Source organism: Hippocampus zosterae, chromosome 4, assembly GCF_025434085.1.
Source record: "Hippocampus zosterae strain Florida chromosome 4, ASM2543408v3, whole genome shotgun sequence".
Taxonomy (NCBI): domain Eukaryota; kingdom Metazoa; phylum Chordata; class Actinopteri; order Syngnathiformes; family Syngnathidae; genus Hippocampus; species Hippocampus zosterae.
Window position 1 is genome coordinate 20,788,649 of NC_067454.1, and position 23,052 is coordinate 20,811,700.

The 23,052-nt window shown below is 42.4% G+C and overlaps 1 protein-coding gene across 1 annotated transcript in view; it reads right to left on the reverse strand.

Annotated features, from left to right (window-relative positions):
- The window catches only part of kcnq1.1 (potassium voltage-gated channel, KQT-like subfamily, member 1.1), a 173,572-nt gene that overhangs the window by 29,826 nt on the left and 120,694 nt on the right, over nucleotides 1-23,052 (reverse strand). The window lies entirely within an intron of this gene.

Consider the following 23,052-nt stretch of genomic DNA (forward strand, 5'->3'; position numbering starts at 1 on the left):
TAGTTTGTCTAATTATGCGGTTGTGGGCTCCACACACTCTGGCTCGTTTCCGAACCCTGTCAAGATTCAACACAATGGCATAATGGCACTATATTTTGATCAGCCTTCACTCCCTACTGTTAAGTAAAGAGTGCTAATGCATTATTAAAATTATTATTATCCCTAACCATGTTTTAGATGCATTTTTCAGATGTGCTTTGTTTTACAAGAAATTGTAGCTATATGTGCCATTGCAAATCCAATGGAAATAGTATGAAAACAAGAGTGCTCTACATTTTTTTCTCCTTGCGGTAGCAAATAAAGCAATAAATAACTCAGCTGTTTGGCCTGTGTAATATGTTAAACTGTCACCCTTATCCCATCATGCCGTTATCCACATGCTGCGCTTTGAGATGTGCATCATGTCTTGTCTTGCGCTATGAAGCAGAAGATGTCCCTTCCTGTGCCTTCTGAGATCACACGGCAAGGCCTCAAGGGTAGGAGATGAGCAGGGAGGCTTATGAGCATGCAGAAAACGAAAGCCAATGAGAGGCAGCAGCAGAGAAATTGAAGCAGAAGACGTTGAGGTGAGAATGGCTAAAAAAAAAAAAAAAAAAGAACAGCAAAAGATTAACAGACAAGGAGCGAGGCAACGTGACTCATGTGTCTTGGTTGAGATTGCTGTATTCCACCCTGCTCAACAAATTGGATCAAGCTCAAGTGAATCATAGACCAAACCATGATAATCTGTACAGATTTAACTGTCTTGAATATTTTATAACCTGAGGGGAACCACATTGTGTCGTGCATCAATGATGTATTCCTTTTGGCAGAGATTAATTTTGACAAAGCCAACAATAAAAAAACAAATGAAGGTAACTGAGTGTTGTTCGTGCTGTCGTGGCCTTAGAATTTTAATTATTGACATAAATTACCTCACCTGACTTGTGCGCAGGCAGCGTGAGATCGGTTTCCACTCAGTGATGGTGTGGATGTGGGTGTGAATGGTTGTTTGTGTCTATGTGTCCTGTGACTGACTGGCGGGCAGTTCAGGGTGTAATTTCTCTTCCGCCCAAAGTCAGCTTGGATAGGGTCTAGCAATTACTCGCTATGAAAATGGATGGATGGATGACAAACTCCATGGCATGTGGGGTGGGGATGAACTGTATATGCTGCAGGTATGGTGAACACAATGAGACAATTTAATTGCATCTTTTTCAAATTTGGTTGCCATTTGTCACAGATCAAAACAAACACTATGTCATACCTGTCAACTCATACGGTTTAGCCATAGTTCATACGGATTTTGTGCTGAATCTTACGTGTATGGCCTTATTGCACAAATCATATGGATTCTGAAAATTTCCAGGTTTGTTTTTCACCAACTCCAAATGAATAGGAGTTGGTGAAAAAATTAACGCAGGAATACAACTCTGAACACAGTAATGCCACTAAGTAGAATGATGATTAAACATTAACCAGATATAGTATTATGGAGATTTAAAATAAATATCATTGAAAAGTTTGTGGGGTTTTTTTCTGCCGTTATTTTGACATAAAATGCTTTGGTATGTTATAAGGATTTTTTGCTCTTTATAAGGATTTTTTGGTAGTTTATACAGGTTGGCGCTCCGAAAAGTTGACAGGTATGCCATGTGTCAATGTTGAATGCAATATTTTTCAGATGTTGAAATGTCATGTGATTCCATCAAATGTATATACAGTATATAACTGCAAAAACATACAGTATATTGTCAAGAAACAAAATGCATCGATATTTAAGTAGTTGGTGGGGGATTTCGCCAGAAAGTGGCTGGGGTAGGCTCCAGTTACCAACAGAGGTGCGTATCGATGAGCTTGACTGCCAACAATCAAATCCTATCCTTCTGAAGACTCACCTACCTTTTCCCAGGCATTTGTTGATCAGAAAGATAAATAATTTCTTCCCCATTGGTCAGTTGAAAAAAATGTGTGACCAAGAAACAAGATTTCTGCTTTCACACTCATACCTCAGTGTTGCCCCTATTCTGCACCAATAGTGTTCACATCTCTCTTTTTCAAGTTATTAGGCAGCATGCTGCTGTCACACAACTCGAAACGGGGCAAATCTGGAACAAAGAATATATTTGAATTTCCACAACTGAGTTGTTTTCAAGAAGCCTATGATGAGATCTCGCTGCTGTGAGTCTTTGAAGGACAAAAATGCTTCAAGAGTCATCTTCAGAAGCTTGACAGTGAGCCCAAGTCAGGGACGTTTTCCATGATGTCGACTGCTTACCACTTACAGAGACCACTTACAATATTAATCGCATAGTGTGTCGAGATCACAGATTGACAGTGCAGATTGAAACGCTGGGTCAGGCCCTTCAACGACTTCACCAGTGATTTTATTTTATTTTTCTCCTTTGCTCTACCTTCAGGTACTTGAAAAGCACAAGTGTGACTCAGGATCTTGAAAATCCTGAACATGAAATTCAGAGGGGACAATATTCTATTTAGTTGCCCCTGGAAACACTGGAAAGCGGACAACCCTGTCAACCGAGCTGAAACCACATAGGCCCTCACTTGTTTTTTTTAGATTTTTATTGTAATAGACAACTGCGATTGGCTGGCAACCGATTCAGGGTGTCCCCCGCCTACTGCCCGGAGACAGCTGGGATAGGCTCCAGCACCCCCCGCGACCCCGAATAAGTAAGAACAGTGATGACAATGAATACAAACATGACACATATAAAGGAAAAAAAACTGCAAAATGTTTAATTTTAAGATGATAACTTATGGTGTCAGTCCTATAAACTGTTAAACAATATTTGCTGGTGGCTGAACACTTGGTTTTGTAAAATATTTATTTTGGTACTGTACAGTAGAAAAATCTTAATTGAAGTATCTGCTTGATTGAGGAAGGCAGCTGAGATTCTGTTTAAAGCGGGAGTTTACTGTGTTAAAACTGCTAGCTAGCAATATTTTAATTCTGGATCTCATCCTTTCCCACCTCCATTCATAATGGCATATGATTGTGAAACTGTGTTGTCGGATAAATAGTCACAGACAATACACACACACGACTGCAACAAAATAGAAGCACTAGCAATGCTAAGATAGCCATAGCACTGTAAACAAGTCAATGTTAACCACAGCTGCTATGTTGATAGCATGATTTATTCTTTATGTCATGTTTTTATCACAGTAATGTTAGTGGTTTTAAGGTTATTGTTTTGTGTTTTTTAATTGGCATGTATAATCATTAAAAAGCAAAAGGAATTAACAAACTCACCGGTCAAACATAAATGCAGCTAATTCCATGTCTCAGATTCCTGTTGCCCCTTTTTTTGTTATTTGAAGCCATACCGTTGGTATTAACCGGTTTAACAAAAAATAAATAAATCTGTAGGTAGATAATCCACAATAGTTTCAGCAAAGTTTTGGAAGACAAGGAAAGAGGTCAGGACAAGGCCATGGGAGTGTGCTCCCCAGTGCACATGAATGATTGAAACATTTGGCATGCCTTCTGTCTCTCATTGTTTTTATTTGGGTGCAATGATTTCTTGCAACTCAAATTAGAGGTAGAAAATGAGCCAGATTTTCTCACAAATCATTTGACTCATGCGCTAGTGTTGGTGCATGCTGACAGTTTTAACAAATATGTTTTTTTTTCTCATTAAATTGAAAACTCCCTTTTAAGCTTTGACTAATTCAATCCATGCCATCTTGAAACAATTGCTTTCATTGCCAGATTTCCTTTTGTGTTTTTGTTTTTTTGTTGGAGAGTTTACTATTAATTTCCTTCAGCGGGGATACAATTACCCCGTGGAACGCAAACGTGTTTATTTGGATACCTGCCGTCAGTCCCATCATTATGCCTGTCAAATATTGACACCCGGAGAAACTCAGTTGATTTTAACAAGATTCTTGTTGTGTTAGATAAACATTGGAACTCAAAGAAATAGCCTGATGAGGATTCATAACATGTTCACATCAATACATCTGAGCTCCTGTTTTTGAATCTCTGCAGGCCTCTGTAACACAAGTTTTAGTCAAGGGCTAATCACCATCTTCATCATCTTGATGTTTATCTACAACGCAAACCCTTTCTTAATTAACTTGAACTGAAATTTTCATATCTCTCTCTCTCTCTCTCTTTCTGGTGGTTCAAATCCCACTTGGGGCAAAAAACATAAGAGCACATAACAGCATCCAGTGTGGGTCCTTGGGCAAGATTCTTCACGCTAATGCCTACCTCATACAATGATGAAAGACAATAAAGCGAATGACATGCCAGCGCAGACGTCGCCCGGCCAAACAAGGTCTGCGTCAGGTGCTGGGGAACCAGAGCACCTTGATGAAAAATGGGCTACCGGAACAAAGTGGAGATGGGCGAGATACGATAACATGGCTCTGTTGGAATGCTAATACTCAAGCAACCCTAGTCAGAGGGGTTACATGCAGCGAATGTTGGCTAAATGGTTACTTTGAAACCCACAGTCACGGTTGACCACGAAGCAACTAGTAGCTCAGTGTTCCAACATCCAAAAACGGCAAGTGCTGTCACAACTTGAGATTGATGAGGTACAACGCAGGTTCCATGGTGAAGGGCCCCAGGCTGCCAGATCAGAGGAGGAGGACATACCAGAGTTTGGGAGGCAAGCCCCAATGAATGAAATGCTGAGCGAGGCAGCAACTGACCTGAAAGCTAAGATCATAGCGAGAATGAAAGCTGGGCAACCTAGAAACCGATTACAACGTCTATGTGAAGTACCACCTGAAAGTCTCATGGAAAGTGTGAATGCAGCACTGAGGGCGATCCCAACCGTAACGATCACGGAAACCAATGAGCTGATATACGCTTTAGCATTATCAGATGAGGATAATAATAATAATAATTATATATATATATATATATATATATATATATATATATATATACATACACAAAATCCTCATCTCACCCCTGGTGAGGGACGGACACCACCCGAGGGGTGAGACGAGAATTATATATATATATATATATATATATATATATATATATATATATATATATATATATATATATATATATATACATACACAAAATCCTCATCTCACCCCTGGTGAGGGACGGACACCACCCGAGGGGTGAGACGAGAATTATATATATATATATATATATATATATATATATATATATATATATACACACACACACACACACACACACACACACACACACACACACACACACACACACACACACACACACACACACACACACACACACACACACACACACACACACACACAAAATCGTCATCTCACCCCTCGGGTGGTGTCTGTCCCTCATTCAGCTCGGGTCCTCTACCAGAGGCCAGGAACCTTGAGGGTTCTGCGCAGTATCCTTGCTGTTCCCAGCACTGCACATTTCTGGACTGAGATCTCCGATGTTGTTCCCGGGATCTGTTGCAACCACTCATGTAGTCTGGGGGTCACTGCCCCGAGTGCTCCGACCACCACAGGCATGACTGTCACCTTTACCTTCCAGGCTCTCTTCCAGGCTCTCTTCCAGGCTCTCTCTCTCTCTCTCTCTCTCTCTCTCTCTCTCTCTCTCTCTCTCTCTCTCTCTCTCTCTCTCTCTCTCTCTCTCTCTCTCTCTATATATATATATATATATATATATATATATATATATATATACATATATTAGAGCTGTCAAACGATTAAAATATTTAATCTAATTAAAAATGCAACTGTCATAATTAACTCAAATGAACTAAAAAATTAATCGTGATTACTCACACATTTTTATCGTTTATGAATTTCCTTTTACATTGTTTGTCCTATTTTGTCCCCATTTTAATGCTCTCATCAACATGGAATCATGAATGAGTTTTCTATGTGCCAAATGCAAATATTTACTGAAATAACAATTTCGATTTTCAACTTTACGTGAACAATTTTTCACTTGGTGCAGTTATTCACACATAATCTCTCACACAATATTACTGTCCATCAATAACGGTGAAAAAATATTTTGTCACACAACAGCTGCTCTAACAGCTTTTTTTAATGAAATCAAAACAGAGCAATATAACATTATAAAGTGCACATCTAAGGTACACTAGTACTCAGCCTATAGTGTATTTAAACCATGGTTGCATACTTCATTTTCTCAAGTTTGCTTTCAACACAGCAGTCTGTTTCTGTATGTTTGTTGAAGAATAACGAGACACCGGACACTAGTGTTCATTATGTGCCGCTATATTCGAAACTGCCGGCCTTACAAACAAGCATACGCACTTCCCCTGCGCTGCAGGGGCAAACCATTCTGAAAGGGGGCGGGGGTTCACTCCTCCTAACACAGTCAGGCTATGTTGATTGTGTTGGTCCTTCTTGCGCGGAAGTCTCTCTACGGTTTTGTGTAGACCTCATTTCGAATGACTACACTTGGTTCGATGACAACACTGGAGACGTTTTACTTTCTCTAGGTCGCTACCACCGTAGCGCACTGTCGCTGTCAGACGAACGCAGAGAAGCTCCACCCGCTCTATTTACCGTATATGGACACAGACCACTGTAACTTCCACTTCCACACAAAATAGTTCCAAACAAGTAACAATCGCGTCAGTGGCATACATCGTATACCTGTATGATACAGAGAGAGAGAGAAGAACAGATAACTTTGGTCTTGTCAGTGGAGCAATATGGCAACTATTTAAAAGTAAACTTTCCATTCATAAACTCTAAGTATCTCTTTTCGGTGTCTCGCGCTGCCGTGGCTGGCAAAACAGACAGGGGCGTGGACTTCTGCAGCGCGCTTGTTGTTTTGTTTCTGGTGTATTTATAGAGCAACGTAACATCCGCTTGTGACGTGTGCCGCGATAATCTCGCGAGAAAAAAATTAATCCCGTTAAAATTCAGTTAAATTAATGCCAATAAAAACGCGCTATACTGACAGCTCTAATATATTCATTCATTCATTCATCTTCTGAGCCGCTTGATCCTCACTAGGGTCGCGGGGGGTGCTGGAGCCTATCCCAGCTGTCTTCGGGCAGTAGGCGGGGGACACCCTGAATCGGTTGCCAGCCAATCGCAGGGCACACAGAAACGAACAACCAGTCGCACTCACACTCACACCTAGGGACAATTTAGAGTGTTCAATCAGCCTGCCACGCATGTTTTTGGAATGTGGGAGGAAACCGGAGCGCTCTAATATATATATATATATATATAATATATATATATATATATATATATATATATATATATATATATATATATATATATATATATATATATATATATATATATATATATATATATATATATATAAATTCCTTGTTGTCATGCTTATTTAGTAGTCTGTAGTCCATTAACTCCTTATTCTTAATAACGATGGGATGCTCCTGTAATCATCCCCACAAGCTCTCTCAACCTTTTGTAAAATAAACTAGTCAGTTTATGTAGTTAGCACTGCAGCTCCAGCTGGGAAGGAGGTACAAAACAACCATAAAATTATTATAAAAGAAAAAAACAAAAACAAATGCACAATATTTACAGATAACCAACATGCTGAAGAAGGCGTGTTTCTATCTCAGAATTCTTCTGTTGCATGTATTCACAGGGAAGTGAATGTCAATTTTCTGCATGGACACCAGTCGGGGGGGGGGGGGGGGGAAAACTACATAATTTGATTTTAAGAGAGCTCGGATTGTGTATACAGCTGAGCAACCTTTGTATCAAATTTGTATTGTTGATCTACTTTATGCATTTCTACTCAAGCTCTCCTTCATGTTTCTGTTGTGGCTTTCACCAATAACTGTAACGATTGCAAAAATCCTGAATAATGGCGCATTTTCATGTTGCTGGTTGGCAGTTCTGGCGTCATCCTCACTAGAGTACCTATTAGGAGTGATTTGAAATGCTGGGCTTCAGAAGTGGGTTGAAGATAACAATGGTTCACATTTTGACGGCAGGCACGACCACTGCATCAAACATTCTCTTAGAAAACAATTTTATTTGAAAAGCCATATTTTCAAAAGAAAGAAAGCTGTCTTGACATGCAGCATTGGCTTTGAATGCATCTTTTTGATCTTCTCTTTTCTTTCTTCTGCGAGTGATAAGATACCATAGTTATAGTGTCATTTCCAAACGATGTTTAATCAGGTCTGTTAGTCCCAAGACTCTTTGGGCTTTTCTCACAGACAGGCACACAGGCACCTTCATGGGTGTTTTCTATGACATGCCGCACCGCACCTTATAATTTGGTGACAAAAACTTTGTACGGTACCAGATAAAAGCAGGTCTAAGCTGTGATGCTGGTTATGTAATGTGATTTTGGTGCATTTGATTGAGGCGGCGGTCACTGATTGTGTGCGGGCAGCATGGGATTGGTTCCCACTCAATGATGGTGTGAATCAAGTTAAGTACAACCTTATTGTCAAATGTGCAACATACAGCACAGATGAAATGTCTTCCTTCTCAAATGTGGGTGTGTATGGCTGTTCATCTCTTTCTGTGCTCTGCAACTGAGTGGTGACCAGGTCAGGGGGTAGTCCGCCTTTTGCCCAAAGTCACTTGGGATAGGCAACCTCCGGACCGTCTTCAGGATAAGCGGTGTTGTAAATGGATGGATGATAGACGTGGAGACAGACAGAAGTTGTCGACGTATTTCATTCATAACTATGATTTAAAAAAGCCTTCATTGAACCTTCAGAATCATCGTACAAATCAATGAATTAAAGTTGTTATCATCATCGTCTACAATATATTTTTTAAATGGGCTAGGTGGGTTACATTTTTTAACCCACCTAAGCTGTGTTCTTTAACCACTCAGTCAAGGCTGCCGCTATCGGCTCATGGAGTGCAATTTGGTTGTGTAATGAAAATAATAAAGACAAGCACTAAGAGTCACTGATGGTGTAGTGACATACCCGTCTGACTTGTATGCTTGGTTTTGCTGTTTGGTGCTTACTACCATCTTTGTTACCGATTTGCTTTACTGTTTGTTGTATATGTTAATTGCTCCATGTACAGCACTTTGTATTCAGCGATGGCTGTTTTAAAGTGCTCTATAAATACAGTTGAGTTGAGTTGAGTTTGCGACAGCATGGGATCAGTTCCCACTCAATGACGATGTGGATGTGGGCGTGAATGGTTGTGCCCTGCGACTACTGTCAACCAGTTCAGGGTGTAGTTTGCCTTCCACCTGAAGTCAGCTCGGGGTAGTCTCCAGAAACCCTCCGTGACCCAGTTCAGCATAAGCAGTGTCGAAATGGATAGATGGAGAAAAAAAAAGCCAGGTAACGGTCCCATGTATTTTGTTTTTGTATAATGGAGAGAAAATTGATACAGTTACAAATCCCTTATACGTAACTAATCCTTTTCCATAAACCTCATGCCAATACACAGCACTGACTAAATGGAAGAAGAGGATGGGGGTATGTGCTTTTTGTGATCAAACAAATAGCTCATCGCTATATTTGTGCAGTCTCACGATGCATCTTTAGAGAACTTGGATTTGAAAGTGCAAATGCTGACTACAGACAGGAAAAAAAGGTCTTGACCAAATAGTGTTTCACACCTTTTACCATTATTAAGATATCCTTTATTTGTCCCGAAATGGGGAAATTACAATCAGACTTCAGAAAGGAAAACGCTGGGTAGGACGCGGCCGTCCTGACCAGCTGCACGGGCACACGTGCGCTCTGCACATCGAACCATGTCACGGGGGAAAAAGAATCGGAGCGATGAAGACGGTGATGACAAGGATGTGTATGCGCGTGTGGTTGTCCAGTTGTGTATGTGTATGCGTGTACAGGTCATAGCTGCTTCGTCGAGGTCTGCTCATCATTAAGACAGTCCCGGCTTATCAGTCCATGGCCGAGAAGGAGGGGGGTGACGGTGGGGGCCCTAGATTCCATGTGTACTTCCATCCAGGGGAAAGGCCAGATAGCGTTGTTTGTTTTGGAGGGACGGCCGCCAACAATTTCAGACAGCCTTGAGTCCGTGGTCTGTATCTCTTCACTGGCGCCGATCAGCCCGAATCAGAAAAAAAACTCTTTCTGCAGCGCGGATTCCAACTTCTCCATGTTGTTGTCGATCGCGCGGAGTCGCTCCAAAACCGCAACAATATTGCGGTTGAGCTCAGTCACCGCTTGAGTCCGCGTGTTGGGCATTCGCGCCAAACCATCCAGAATGACCGGCAGCCTCTTCACTTCCAATAAAGCCGCTCCCGTCGGTTGAATTTTGCGATAGAACAGAAAGCTCCCAACACCAAACAGCAGCATACCTGTTATCAAAAGGCCAATAGGCCAATAATGTAGATGTCAAAGATTATACTGTGAATCAATAACTAATAGAGGTTTTATTTTAAAATAACCAGACACAACTCCTACAATGTCAAAACAAATGAGTTAACACAAAAAATGCTCCCAAATCCCTACCAACTACTCCAAATGGTTACTCATATAAGCTCTGCTTCTTTCAGATATTATTTTAGGTCCCTGGAATCACATTGCTAGTTTATTCATGCTTGAGACGCTTGTTTTTTAAGCGGTTTTGGCATAGTTTCTATTGGTATGGGTGTTACATCATTGCTTTGAGAAGAGGACGCTTAAATTGTGAATGTGAGTTGGAATTTGAGACCAGGCAGCCTACATTGGCATACTGATAAGCAATATTTTGAATAGCACCTTTTATAAACTCAAAATGGGCTTTTATAAACTCAAATTGGGTTCCAGTTTTAGTCAAAAATCTAACAAATCAATACACCGGGAGTTGTACAAAACAAAAAGCACAAATATAAACTAAGAGACGACAACATTCAACCTGATGAGTCTTAGACTGGTGCAAAAATTAATCTGGAAAGTGGGTGCAAACTACTTTGCTCAAGGGCCACATTTGAAATTTCACAGACAGATGAGACAGGTTAGATGAGGTAGTAAAACTATTTATGACCAAGCATATCTAGTTCTTTTTCATCAATAAAACAATAGTTGTATATTTGTATTTCATTAATCACCATTGTCACGTTGTGCCCGAAGCGATAGAATGAGCCCGTTTGAGGTGGTGCTGGACGGAAGGGACCTCCACTTGTCCCTCCTAGGACGGGAACAGCGGCGGTTGGTACCCGTAGGCTGACATGAAGGGGGACCTACCAGTGGCTGAAGAGACGAGGGTGTTGTGCGCATATTCCACCCAAGGTAAGTGGTCGGCCCAGGAGGAGGGACGGTGGAGACACACACAGCGGAGGGCTGCCCCCAGATCCTGGTTGGCACGTTCAGTTTGACCATTGGACTGGGGGTGATATCCTGAGGACAGACTTGCCGTGGCCCCGAGGGACCGGCAGAACCGCTTCCAGACGCGGGACACGAACTGGGGCCCCCGGTCCGAGACAATGTCCACCGGGATGCCATGGAGACGGAAGACGTGCTTGACAAGGAGGTCGGCGGTCTCCAGCGCAGACGGCAACCTGGACAGAGGCACAAAATGGGCAGCCTTGGAGAATCGGTCCACGATCGTGAGGATGACGGACCGCCCACGGGATGGAGGAAGACCCGTAACGAAGTCCAGGGCGATGTGGGACCAAGGTCGAGGAGGGATGGGCAACGGCTGGAGCAGCCCCACCGGGGGCCAATGTGAGCACTTGCCGCAGGCGCAGGAGTAGCAGGCACTGATGTAGTCCACCACATCCTTCCGGAGCTCCGGCCACCAGAACCGCTGGGCAATGAGTTGCACAGTCCGGTTCACCCCAGGATGGCAAGCCACCTTGGACCCGTGCCCCCACTGCAACACCTCCGAACGTAGCGGTGGGGGCACGAACAGCTTCCCCGTGGGACATTCCGCCGGAACATGCACCCATCCTGAGCTGCTTGGATCCGCTGCTCAATCTCCCATCTCAACGCCCCCACGATGCACTGGGCCGGGAGAATGGCCTCCGGTGTCCGGTCCCTTTCTGCGGGGTCGTGGAGACGGGAAAGGGCGTCGGGCTTGGTGTTCTTGGACCCTGAGGATGAAGTCGAACCGGGTCAGGAACAAGGCCCACCGGGCCTGACGGGCGTTCAGTCGTTTGGCAGAGCGGAGATATTCTAGATTTTTATGGTCTGTGTACACGGTGAAGGGCTCCTTCGCCCCCTCGAGCCAGTGTCGCCATTCCTGTAAGGCGGCGACTACAGCCAGCAGTTCAGGATTGCCCAAGTCGTAGTTTGATTCGGCTGCACTGAGTCGACGAGAGAAAAAGGCGCAGGGGTGCAGCCTCTGGTCGACCGGGGAACGCTGGGACAGCACCGCCCCCACCCCTGAATCCGAGGCGTCCACCTCTACGACGAAAGGGAAATCAGGGTCAGGATGTTGTAATACGGGGGGATTGGAACGCCTTCAGGTTTTTAAATGCCGCGTCCGCAGCCGGGTCCCATCTGAAAGGGACTTTAATGGACGTCAATCGGGTCAATGGGAGCGCCTTTTGGCTGTAACCGCGAATGAAACGCCTATAGAAATTGGCAAACCCCAAAAAGCGCTGTAACTCCTTCCGGTTATTTGGAATCGGCCAGTTCGTTACGGCCTGCGTCTTGTTGGGGTCTGCTCTTAGCTTGCCCTGCTCAATAATAAACCCCAGGAAAGAGATGACGGGTACGTGAAATTCACATTTCTCTGCCTTGACGAAGAGCCGATTCTCCAATAAACGTAACACCTGTCTGACATGTTGCTGGTGTTCATGTAACGACCAGGAGAAAATTAAGATGCCGTCAAGATAGACGAAAACAGAAAATGTTTAGCATGTCCCTTAATACGTCGTTGATTAAACTTTGGAATACGGCGGGAGCGTTTGTCAGCCCGAAAGGCATGACTAAATATTCAAAGTGACCTAGCGGAGTCTTAAAAGCAGTCTTCCATTCATCTCCCTCCCGGATGCGGACCAAATGGTAAGCACTGCGTAAATCTAATATAGTGGCTGTTTGTAAAGGAGCAAAGGCGGAGTCCAACAATGGTAGCGGATACTTGATTGTGATTTCATTTAACCCACGATAGTCCACACACAGTCGCAGGGTCTTGTCTTTCTTCCCCACAAAGAAAAATCTCGCCCCTAACGGTGAGCGCGATGGTCTAATTAGACCGGCAGCGAGTGAGCTGTTTATATATTCTGTTAGTGCCTCACGTTCGGGTTGGGACACCTGATATAGCCGTGAATTCGGCAATGGAGCGCCCGCCTGCAGGTCTATGGTGCAATCGTAGGGACGGTGTGGGGGCAAAGAGCATGCGCGATCCTTTCTGAACACTTCTCGAAGGTCATGGTAGCAATCTGGCACTCCGTCAAGGCAGATAGTGTCGGGAGAGTCGTCACTGGCACGTCCGTGCTCCCCTACGGCTGATCGAAGACAGTGTTTGTAACAGTACCGGCTCCAACTTTCTATTGCCGGGCGCTCCCAGGAGATCACGGGGTTGTGAGTCTTGAGCCAGGGCAACCCGAGAACAACCGGCGCAGCTCGAGACCGCATTAAATAAAACCGTCGATGCTCGACATGGTTTCCGTATAATTGGAGTTTTAGTGGTTCTGTTCTTTGCGTTACTACCGCCAGGAGGCGCCCATCGAGATCACAAACCCGCTTTTTATCGGCCAATTCCTCGATAAAACAACCCAAATCCAATGCGAGGTTGGTGTCCATCAAACAATCATCGGCCCCCGAGTCAATCAGGGCCCTAATCCGCAGCGACCGGGACCCCCCAAATATCTCCCCTTCGAGTTCCAGTCTTTTGGGGTGCCCCGGCCGGGAGTCGACTCGCCTAGGCTCTGGAGGCACTGCGCGGGGTCGTGACTCACAGTACTCGGTGAATGAAGAGAATGGAGACTCTGGACGGCTGGGAGCAGCGTGAGGACCTTTTTGGACGCTGTCAGACACAGCCCGATCGTTGAATCGGCGCCTTCTCTCCTCTGAACCAAAGTTCTTGCCACCCAGCTGCATCGGTTCCTCCACGGTGGCCATATTCCGGGATCGAGGGTGGTCTTCGGGCCCTGCTGCCCGAAGCGCCCCACGGTGTTCCTCGCGGTACGTGGCATGCCGGAACGGGAACCGATCACCTCCACGCTGCCGGTCTCTCTCTCTCAGGCGGTTGTCCATCAGAAGGGAGAGCTCGATTAACTCCTCCAGGTCCGTACTGTGGTCGCGGGTCGCCAGTTCGTCCTTGAGCTGGGTGTTTAGCCCGCGACGAAACAGCCCACTCAGCGCTCGGTCTCCGTAGCCACTCTGGGCGGCCAATATCCGGAACTCGATAGAGTAGTCCGCCACCGATCGCCTCCCCTGGTGGAGGGCAAGTAACCGGCCCTCCGCCTCTCGGCCCCGCACGGGATGGTGGAACACCCGGCGAAACGCCGTTACGAAGTCGTGGAACGAAGACCGGAGACTCGGCTTCGCGTCACTCGTCGCCATAGCCCATGACGCTGCTGGACCTGTCAACAACCTCATAACATAGGCCACTTTCGCGGTGTCATTAGCGTAGACGGACGGTTGTTGGTCGAATATGAGTGAGCACTGGTGGAGAAAGTGCCCACACTGCCCGTGCTCACCCCCGTAACGTGGGGGGTGTGGAAGTGACGGCTCCATCATCATTGTGGGGAATGATGCGGGTGCCTCAGGGGTGGTTGAACGAACCCCGGGGGGAGGTGTTCTCCGTTCCTCCACCCGTACCAAACGGGGTTCGAACTCATCGAACCGATGAGCCAGCATGGAAACCGCGCCGCGGAGTTCCGAAATGGCTTGGCCCTGCTGACTCATCTGTTGCTCTTGTCGGGACAGAGTGGACAAAATCTTCTCTATGTCTGCGGGATCCATGGTGGCCGGAGAATTCTGTCACATTGTGCCCGAAGCGATAGAATGATCGCTTCGTGCACAACAAAATAAGGAAGTGGATCCCCGAAATAGCAGACACAAAAAGAGATTTTGTCAGAGAACAAAAGGTGTCTTTAATGATGAACACAAAATACCCGACAGGGAGAATAACAAAAAACGCTGGTCAAAATAAGGACCAGGGATAGAATAAAGAGAACAACAGAAAACGCTTGCGGAAAAAATAGCAAGGAAGGTCTGATTAGACAATTATATAAATTTCATACGCAAGAGGAACAATGGCGCGTAATAACAGCCACAAGGCTAAGAGGCAACAAATAATCCAAATAGGAATTGAGCGAGAGAATATTGGCGCGGCGTGGAATTCTCCGGCAGTGAGTAGACTGCCAGAGCGTCCAAATAAAGGCAGAGTAATCACTCACAAATGAGTGACAGGTGTGCAGGCGGGGGGGAGAAAGCCCGCCCCCTGCTGGCAAACACGGGACGTGACAACCGTGGGTTGCAAGAATATGTCATGTGACCAAACCCAGAAAACAGGTGAATGTTGACGTTCGCAAGCTTAGCCTTTTGGAAAACATTTTGGTTTGACATCAGAAAAATAATGAGACAGAAGATCAACATATTTATTTTCATGTGTTCAAGCAGGTAAATGAATGCTCTATCGATTTGAAGTCTGGACATGGACCTGTACCTTGATTTATTTCACCATTAGCGGTATTTATCTAAATAAGGCAATAGAAAACAGATTCCGATTTACAATGCTGACCAAGATTCCATCCCAGGATAATCCATGCAAACCGAAGCTATGGCATCACCTCCACTGTTTCCCAGACATGTTTTGGACCATGAGTGGAAGTGTTCTGTTTTTAGCCTTCGGGCCATCACTTTGTTTGAAGGTTAGTCTTTCTTTCTTCTGTCCATAAAACGTTTTTTTTTAAATTTAAGATTGCTGCTGTGGTTTTGGTTATTTCTAACCTGGCCTTCTTATTCTTCTGTCATCTTTGCAATTTTTGTACTTCGGGGTAGTTACCATCTGTTCATGACGTGCATTCCTGCTCCTCTGGAGGTTGTTGCTGATGTCACAAAAAGTTATTTGTGGGTTAGCGCTCAACATGTTTCTGTTATCGATGGCTTTTAGTATAGCAATGTTTTCTTTCTCATTTGGGACATTCCGAATGTTTTTATTCCCTATGGCCAATGTGTGTGATGATGCTTTAATCTATCTTTCAATGTTGTACCTTTTCTGTACCGTTTTACGATTGATTGTTTTTCCACTTACTGACCGCGCTCCCGTATAAAGTTGCTTGTAGCTCCAAATTCCTATTCAATTGCAAGAAAAAAAGTCAAGTCAAGTCAAGTCAACAGTATTTATAGAGCACTTTCAAACAGCCATCGCTGCATACAAAGTGCTGTACATGGAGCGATTTAACATATACAATAAACAGTAAGACGAATCAGTAATAAGTAATAAGTAATAAGTAATAAGGCGGTAGAAAGCACCAAGCAGTAAAATCAAGAGTTTGAATCCCTGAAGTGAGTTAGACATCTGCATAAATTGTTTCATTGTAAAATGTCATCTGATTTTCATCTAAATCAGTTTTTGGGGCAGACCATGATGTAACCCCTCACTCAGAGGTGTTGATAATTCTCCAAAGTAGAACCGAAAAACAACTCATTATGAAATAAAAACTATGTTGTGAATAACTAAACCTGCCTTTTTATATCATATATCCAAAAAAAAACTAGAGCTTCTTTAAATAAGTTCCCTCTATAGGAATTTGAACTTTAAATATCAGGAGAAAAACACCGAATAAGAATGATATTCCCACCCACACTAGCAGTTTAATTTATATAAATCAGTCATCTGAGCTTTAATGAAACATTTGAGCTGACACACGGCTGTTGTGATTTTGACTGAGCCACGGCTAATTGATCTGAAATAAATGATTCCCCCCTGCAATGTGCACACTCACACCAAACATCCAAAAACAAACATATAACATTACTATCGATAATAAACAATTGTGTTTTCATAGTTTTATTGGATACACAGTATGCACATTCAAAGTGCAGGGTTGAATAACGTATTTGACATTTTCAAGAGCTAATCAGTCAGAACTTAGCCAACCTAGAGTCCAATTAAAATGTGACACCAACGAATTATCCATTCTCAAGAAGTATTGCCTGAAGTAACCATGCCTTACAAAAAAAGAATACCCACAATTAAGAATTAATATATTGCACAAAGCTGGAAAAGGTAAAAAAAAAAGGATTTGTTACATCTATAATGTTCATCAGTCCATGGTAAGACAAATTGTCCATAAATAAAGAAAGTTCAGCACAATTGCTACTCTCCAAAGGACTGGCTGTCCTGCAAAGTTGACTGCAAAAGCACAGCACAGAATGCTCAACGAGGTGAAGACAAATCCTTGAGTGTCAGCTTCAGATTTACAGAAATTTGGGCCCATGCTAACATCTCTGTTGAAGAATCTACCATAAATAAAATATTCAACAAGAATGGATGCGTCTGCTTGGAAAGAATGCCCAGCGCTTCAGTTTGTGTGGAGAAAAAAAAAACATGCACCACCCACCATCAAAGTGTTATCCCTCCTGCAAGGGTGTCAAACTCATTTTTGTTGCGGGCCACTTTGGATTAAAGTCTCCCCTCAGAGGGGAGTTATGTTATGACAGTGAAACCAAATAAATCATCTTATCGCTTTATTATTTATACATAACAAATTGATGGATTACTAGTTACGAAATCAGTCAAATACAGTACTTGCTTGTTGTATTTCTGTACAAGTGAGTGAAAACAGGGTAACAAAAATATTGGAAAATCAAGCATTATTTATTACACATGACTATTTAATATTGTGGTCCCGATTGTAACAAGGATCATGCAAGTTGACACACGTGATTTGCTTTCACGGGCCACAGAAAAGGATGTCGCGGGCCTGGTCTGCCCCCCGGTCCTTACACTTGACACCTGTGCCTTACTGTGAAGTTTGACTGAGCGGGCATCATGGTTCGACTCACGTGCACCACAATTTGTGTGTGTGTGTGTGTGTGTGTGTGTTATATATGGTATGTGTACACACATACACATTCACATACACATACACATACACATAGGTATGGTTTAGTCGACTGGTCAGCACTTCAGCCAGAGTGCGGAGGTGCAGGGTTCAATTTCAGCTCCGGCCTTCCTGTGTGTAGTTTGCATGCACTTCCCGTGCCTGCGTGGGTTTTCTCCGGGCACTCCTGTTTCTTCTCACATCCAAAAAACATGCATGGCAGGTAAATGGAACACTCTAAATTGTCCTAGGTGTGAGTATAAGTGCGAATGGTTGTTCATCTATGTGTGTCCTGTGATTAGCTGGGAACTAGTTGAGAGTGTAGCCCGCATATTGCACAAAGTCGGCTGCGATAGGCTCCAGCACGTCCCGCGACTTGTGAGGAAAAGGCGGACCCAAAAAATAAAATAAGATAAATAATTTGATACAGGTTGGGAGTTGATGAGATTGTTAAAATATAAATGGCTCTTCTTCAGTCGGGGCTTTCCACTGCTGCCTTGAGGGTAGCAGGGAAAGGACCCACCTGAAGAGAGCAATTTATATTAAAAATCTATTCCGAAAAAGGTCTATAAAATGTTAGAAATGCTTTTAAAATTGCTACTGGGATAGACATGTAGTGAACTCACCGTATATAAACAGCAACAGAAGGCTTTGAAATTGCATATTTTATTAGTACAAAACCTGGTAGGTCCCAAATATTTTTGAGCTAAACCTTTGGCAAAATAAATTCAATAAAGTACCATATGTTCAATCTGTGAAGAATAGTATATAGATACAAAGCGGTGGTATTTTACCAGCGTTAGAATAACCATGTAGACTAAATCGACCTTTTAGCTTGTCCTCATTCATCATTCAGTAGCTGAAAAATGACATTGAAATAAGGAATTAGGCTTCCAGTGATCCTCTTTTGTCTTCTACATCTTAAGGTGATTTGTCTGAATGGTAGCACATTGGGGCCTGGTTCTTCAAGCATGAAAGGTGGAAATTGGATTTCTTATCCGGCTAATTCCCAATGTATGTTTTCAGTCATAAGTCGATTTTATCTGGAATTGAGACGCAAGAGGTGACAAGTGTAAATTGGCCTTTAAAGATTAAATAGATTAAAAGATTAATCAAATGGATCAAACAATTAGATTTTGAACACTTGGCCTTTTAATCATTTGGGTCTTATTACCTCAAATTTCTTCTAAATGGATTTTAAAACAAGTGTTTTTCCAGTGTCTGGCTGCTCACTCCCAGAGAAACTGTTGCCCCCTCCCCCAAACTCAACTGTCAAAATATTTCATCCCCGGCCATTTGTGCTTTTCCTTCCTCGTTATTCATACTTACGGTTCCTGCCGTTAGGTTATTTCTTTTCAGTGTTACTATTGAATGACTTTGCCAAGATGTGTTTAAAAGTAAAGTTTTAATTCAAATCTGGTAGACTGAAAATATCTCTCGAAAGATTGGTTTCACAACCCCAAATATCTTCACCAATATGTTCTTAAGAATGTTGACAGAGGTGATGCTTATTGGAAACAGCACGAGGTTATAACTCTTTACCCCGGAGTGTTTTGGTAGAATTTCCACTTTTCTTGCTCTTCTGAATCAACTTTTTCAGGGTAAGTGGGCTCATCATGGTCCAATAACTTTATGAGTGTAAGTGCCTCTGTCATCTTTGGGCGTGTCTGGCTCACTTTTTTTGTTGGCATTCGGGGAGTAAATATGATGATAAATCCTTTCAACACTCTACACATCACTGTTATCACTGCGGCCTTTGACAGCTGCTCTTTGCTCGATGAAGCTGCAGAACGGATATTGGAGGGGTAAAAACCTCTTAAATCATTGGAAATGGCTTTTACTGCCAGCTTGAAAATAATTTGACAATGCATTTTTTTCTTCATATCTTCACTTCAATAATCAAATTGGGAGCACTTTTCAGCAGGAAATGCAAAATAAATGCCGACCTTTAAGTCCGTATTCCTTTGAGCGGCGAATGTTTGGGAGGGAGCAAATGTTGATTTATTTTATTTATTTTTTTTTTCATTCATGGTCACAAACATTTGCAAAGACGTTCACCTGACATTCGCAAATAGTTTGAGTTGACGCAAGCAGTTTTTTTCTGGTCACAGAGAAATTTTGAAGATGGTGAATGTCTTTGCTAATATTTGCGACCTTGAACAAACCTTGATGAGAAACCACATTTGGACCGTGTGCAAATCTTTACTGCTCATTGGGATACAGTCTTGAAATATTTGTGTTGCATTTTTGGATGTTTATTATAACTTCGTCCATAACAACTTCTGAAATTGGGCAAGCACCATATTCTGATTGATTTATAGAAAAGGGAATTTCATAGTAAATTCACGTTTTTATACCTAGATCACAGCCACCTCACTGGGCTTCTCCGGGAAGTCAGAAATTAATGAAATGTTGTAAGATTCAACCATGAAACCTTTTTTTTTCTATTCTGGAATTATCATGAAGAAATAATTAAATGTATCACTTGTATGATGTATTTTTTTGCAAAACTGTACATTTTGATAACATTAATGATTATACATACGGTATATGCACTATAAATATAATTTAGTTTATAGTGCTTCTAAATAGAGTATTAACCATTTTTGAAAAAAAAACAGATTTTGCTAATTACCGATGTTAATTTATGGCAGCTGTGAAAAAGACGTTACACCGGATGGTGGTGTTCTAAATTGAATAAGCACTGTTTTTGTTGTTGCTGTTCTCACAATTTTCGTCTGGTGAGAAATTTTCATGATGGATCGCCAAAGCGAGAAAGTCACATGATTTCTTTGGCACAGTTTTGCAGCAGATGCCCTTCCTGACGCAACGATTGGTTACGGGATATTGGAGCTCTGGTTGAGATAATTTTATTGGGTATCGGGCATAGTAACAGAAGGGACACAGTCTTCTGATTCAAAAGTATTTCCAGACACATAGGTGGAAATCTTGCACACAATGCCACCGACCACCCTTCCAATTTCCTGTGAGCACTTTAATAAAGCACTGTTTTGCAACTAGAGTAATGAATTAGCACATCGTACTCCGTTTAACGTTCAATATAGTTTTTGTGCTGACTCGTGGTCCCTGATTGCCCAATAAAACCTTTTTCTTTCTCTACTGCCCAAGCTTTATATTGTCGGCCTGGGAAAAGACACAGCACTCCATTGAGAAACAAAAAGCAAACAAAAAACCCCAAACATTTTCTGCATTTTATACATCACCAGAAATTCCATGATTTTGTCTGTTGTTGAATAATTCAAATCCTCCTTGATTTTACCTTGTATGCCTACGATTCTAAATGGGAGAGGAGGGTCTACCTCTAATGAGGATTTAATGGGGCCACATAATACCAAGCCGACCATGGTGAATTGATGCTTATGGCCAGCAGCAGTCTACAAAATATCACTGACAGGTGTGAACATTCACACATACATATGCACTGCAAAAACTCTTCGTAGTAAGATGTGGGGTGATGAGGGTGAGGGTGTAGGGGGTGTGAGCATTTCCTTAGTACTTTGTGGTTTGGTGATTTTGATTACTTTAGTTTGGAGTCAGCCAATCCTCCATTCAGCATCTCCAATTTGTACAGAATGCTGCTACTTGCCTCTTGACTGGTACTTATACTGTAAGTACTCACATAACTCCTACTCTGGCGTCCCTAGACATTTTAGAGTTCTTCTTACGATCCTATTATTTGTTTTTAAATTTTTGAAATGGCCTCGCTCCACCTTACCTCTCGAACCTTTTCCGTTGCTGGTCCCTTTCTTTGGAATGACCTCCCACTGAGCATTCGGCCAGCCCCCTCGCTGCCCGTCTTTAAAACTCGTCTCAAAACTCATTTGTATTCTTTGACATTTGACTCGGCATGACGCAGATTTGATTGACTTAGTTTTACTCTTTTGTGATTTCTACTGTCTTCGTTTTTAATTTTTTTAAAATTGTTGTATATATGATGATATTTGCTCCATGTACAGCACTTTATATACAGCGGTGGTTGTTTTAAAGAGCTCTATCAGTACAGTTGAGTTGAGTTAGTGTGGATTCACTCGCCCACGGATTGGAATCTATCACCTATGAAATGTGAGGGAACGCTGTTATATTAATCTATTTTAATTTTGAATTAACATGCCATCCTCAAATTCATGAGTTGAACTTTAACTATACACCCTTAAAAACTCAAATGGGGAAATTTTCAACCCAGCAGTTTTAACTGTGTGAACGGACTATACAAAACAATTTAATGAATGTCATGAAAAGAGCCTTCTGACCCGAAGCATGTTTGTGCACTGTAATTCAACATCACTTTTCATGGCAAATTCAAACTCTAATAACATAGAGCGTTGTGGCCTGAAAGTAAACATTCGCTCGATCGTATTATCGTGCTATATGTTTTTGAAAGACTATTAAGAATATACATGACAACCACCTTGTCTAACAATGGCAAAGATGCACTAAAAGAATGATATGGTTTTTATTGAATTTAATTCACATCTTTCCATTCCATTTAAAACACATTTTTGATCTATTGAACACAAGAGTATCTTCTGAATGACGAGAGTCAAACTATAATGAGATTAATCGAATATGGTATTTGTGACAATATCGTATTAAACCACAAGCCTTGGTTGCAGAGCAAATTGGATATATACTTCTCTTTAGAATAATAGTGTGTTTACTTGAGTGTAAAAAGTGCACAAATCCTCATTGTAACTTTTATTTCTGGAAACGCAAAGGCATTTACAACACTGCATATTCTATTCCAAATCAAAGCGCCGCAAAACATTCCTTCCCGAAAGGGGACAAAGTGAAATAGTGGCCTGTTCAAAAATAGGATGTGCATTTTGCTTTACAAATGCAAACATTTGTATTTATGTAAACAGAAAATGCTTTTCTGTGAGTCACTGTACTTGCAACTAACTTTGTTCTTTTGTTTCTGAGAGCTGCTTCACAGCTCTGTTGCATGATGGAGTCAACCAACTTGTGGCACAACTTGAAGTACAAATCAGGGTATATATATATTACACCCCTCTGAGATCTGATGTTTGAAAGGAATACTCCATAGATCATAGATGCTCCATTGAGGTCAGGGGTCAAGGGAATTTTTTTTCTCCCGTAATACCAATAATGACTGCTGCTTTAATGGGCTTTTTTTCATCCTGGCAGGGTTCTTCCATCCAGAAAAT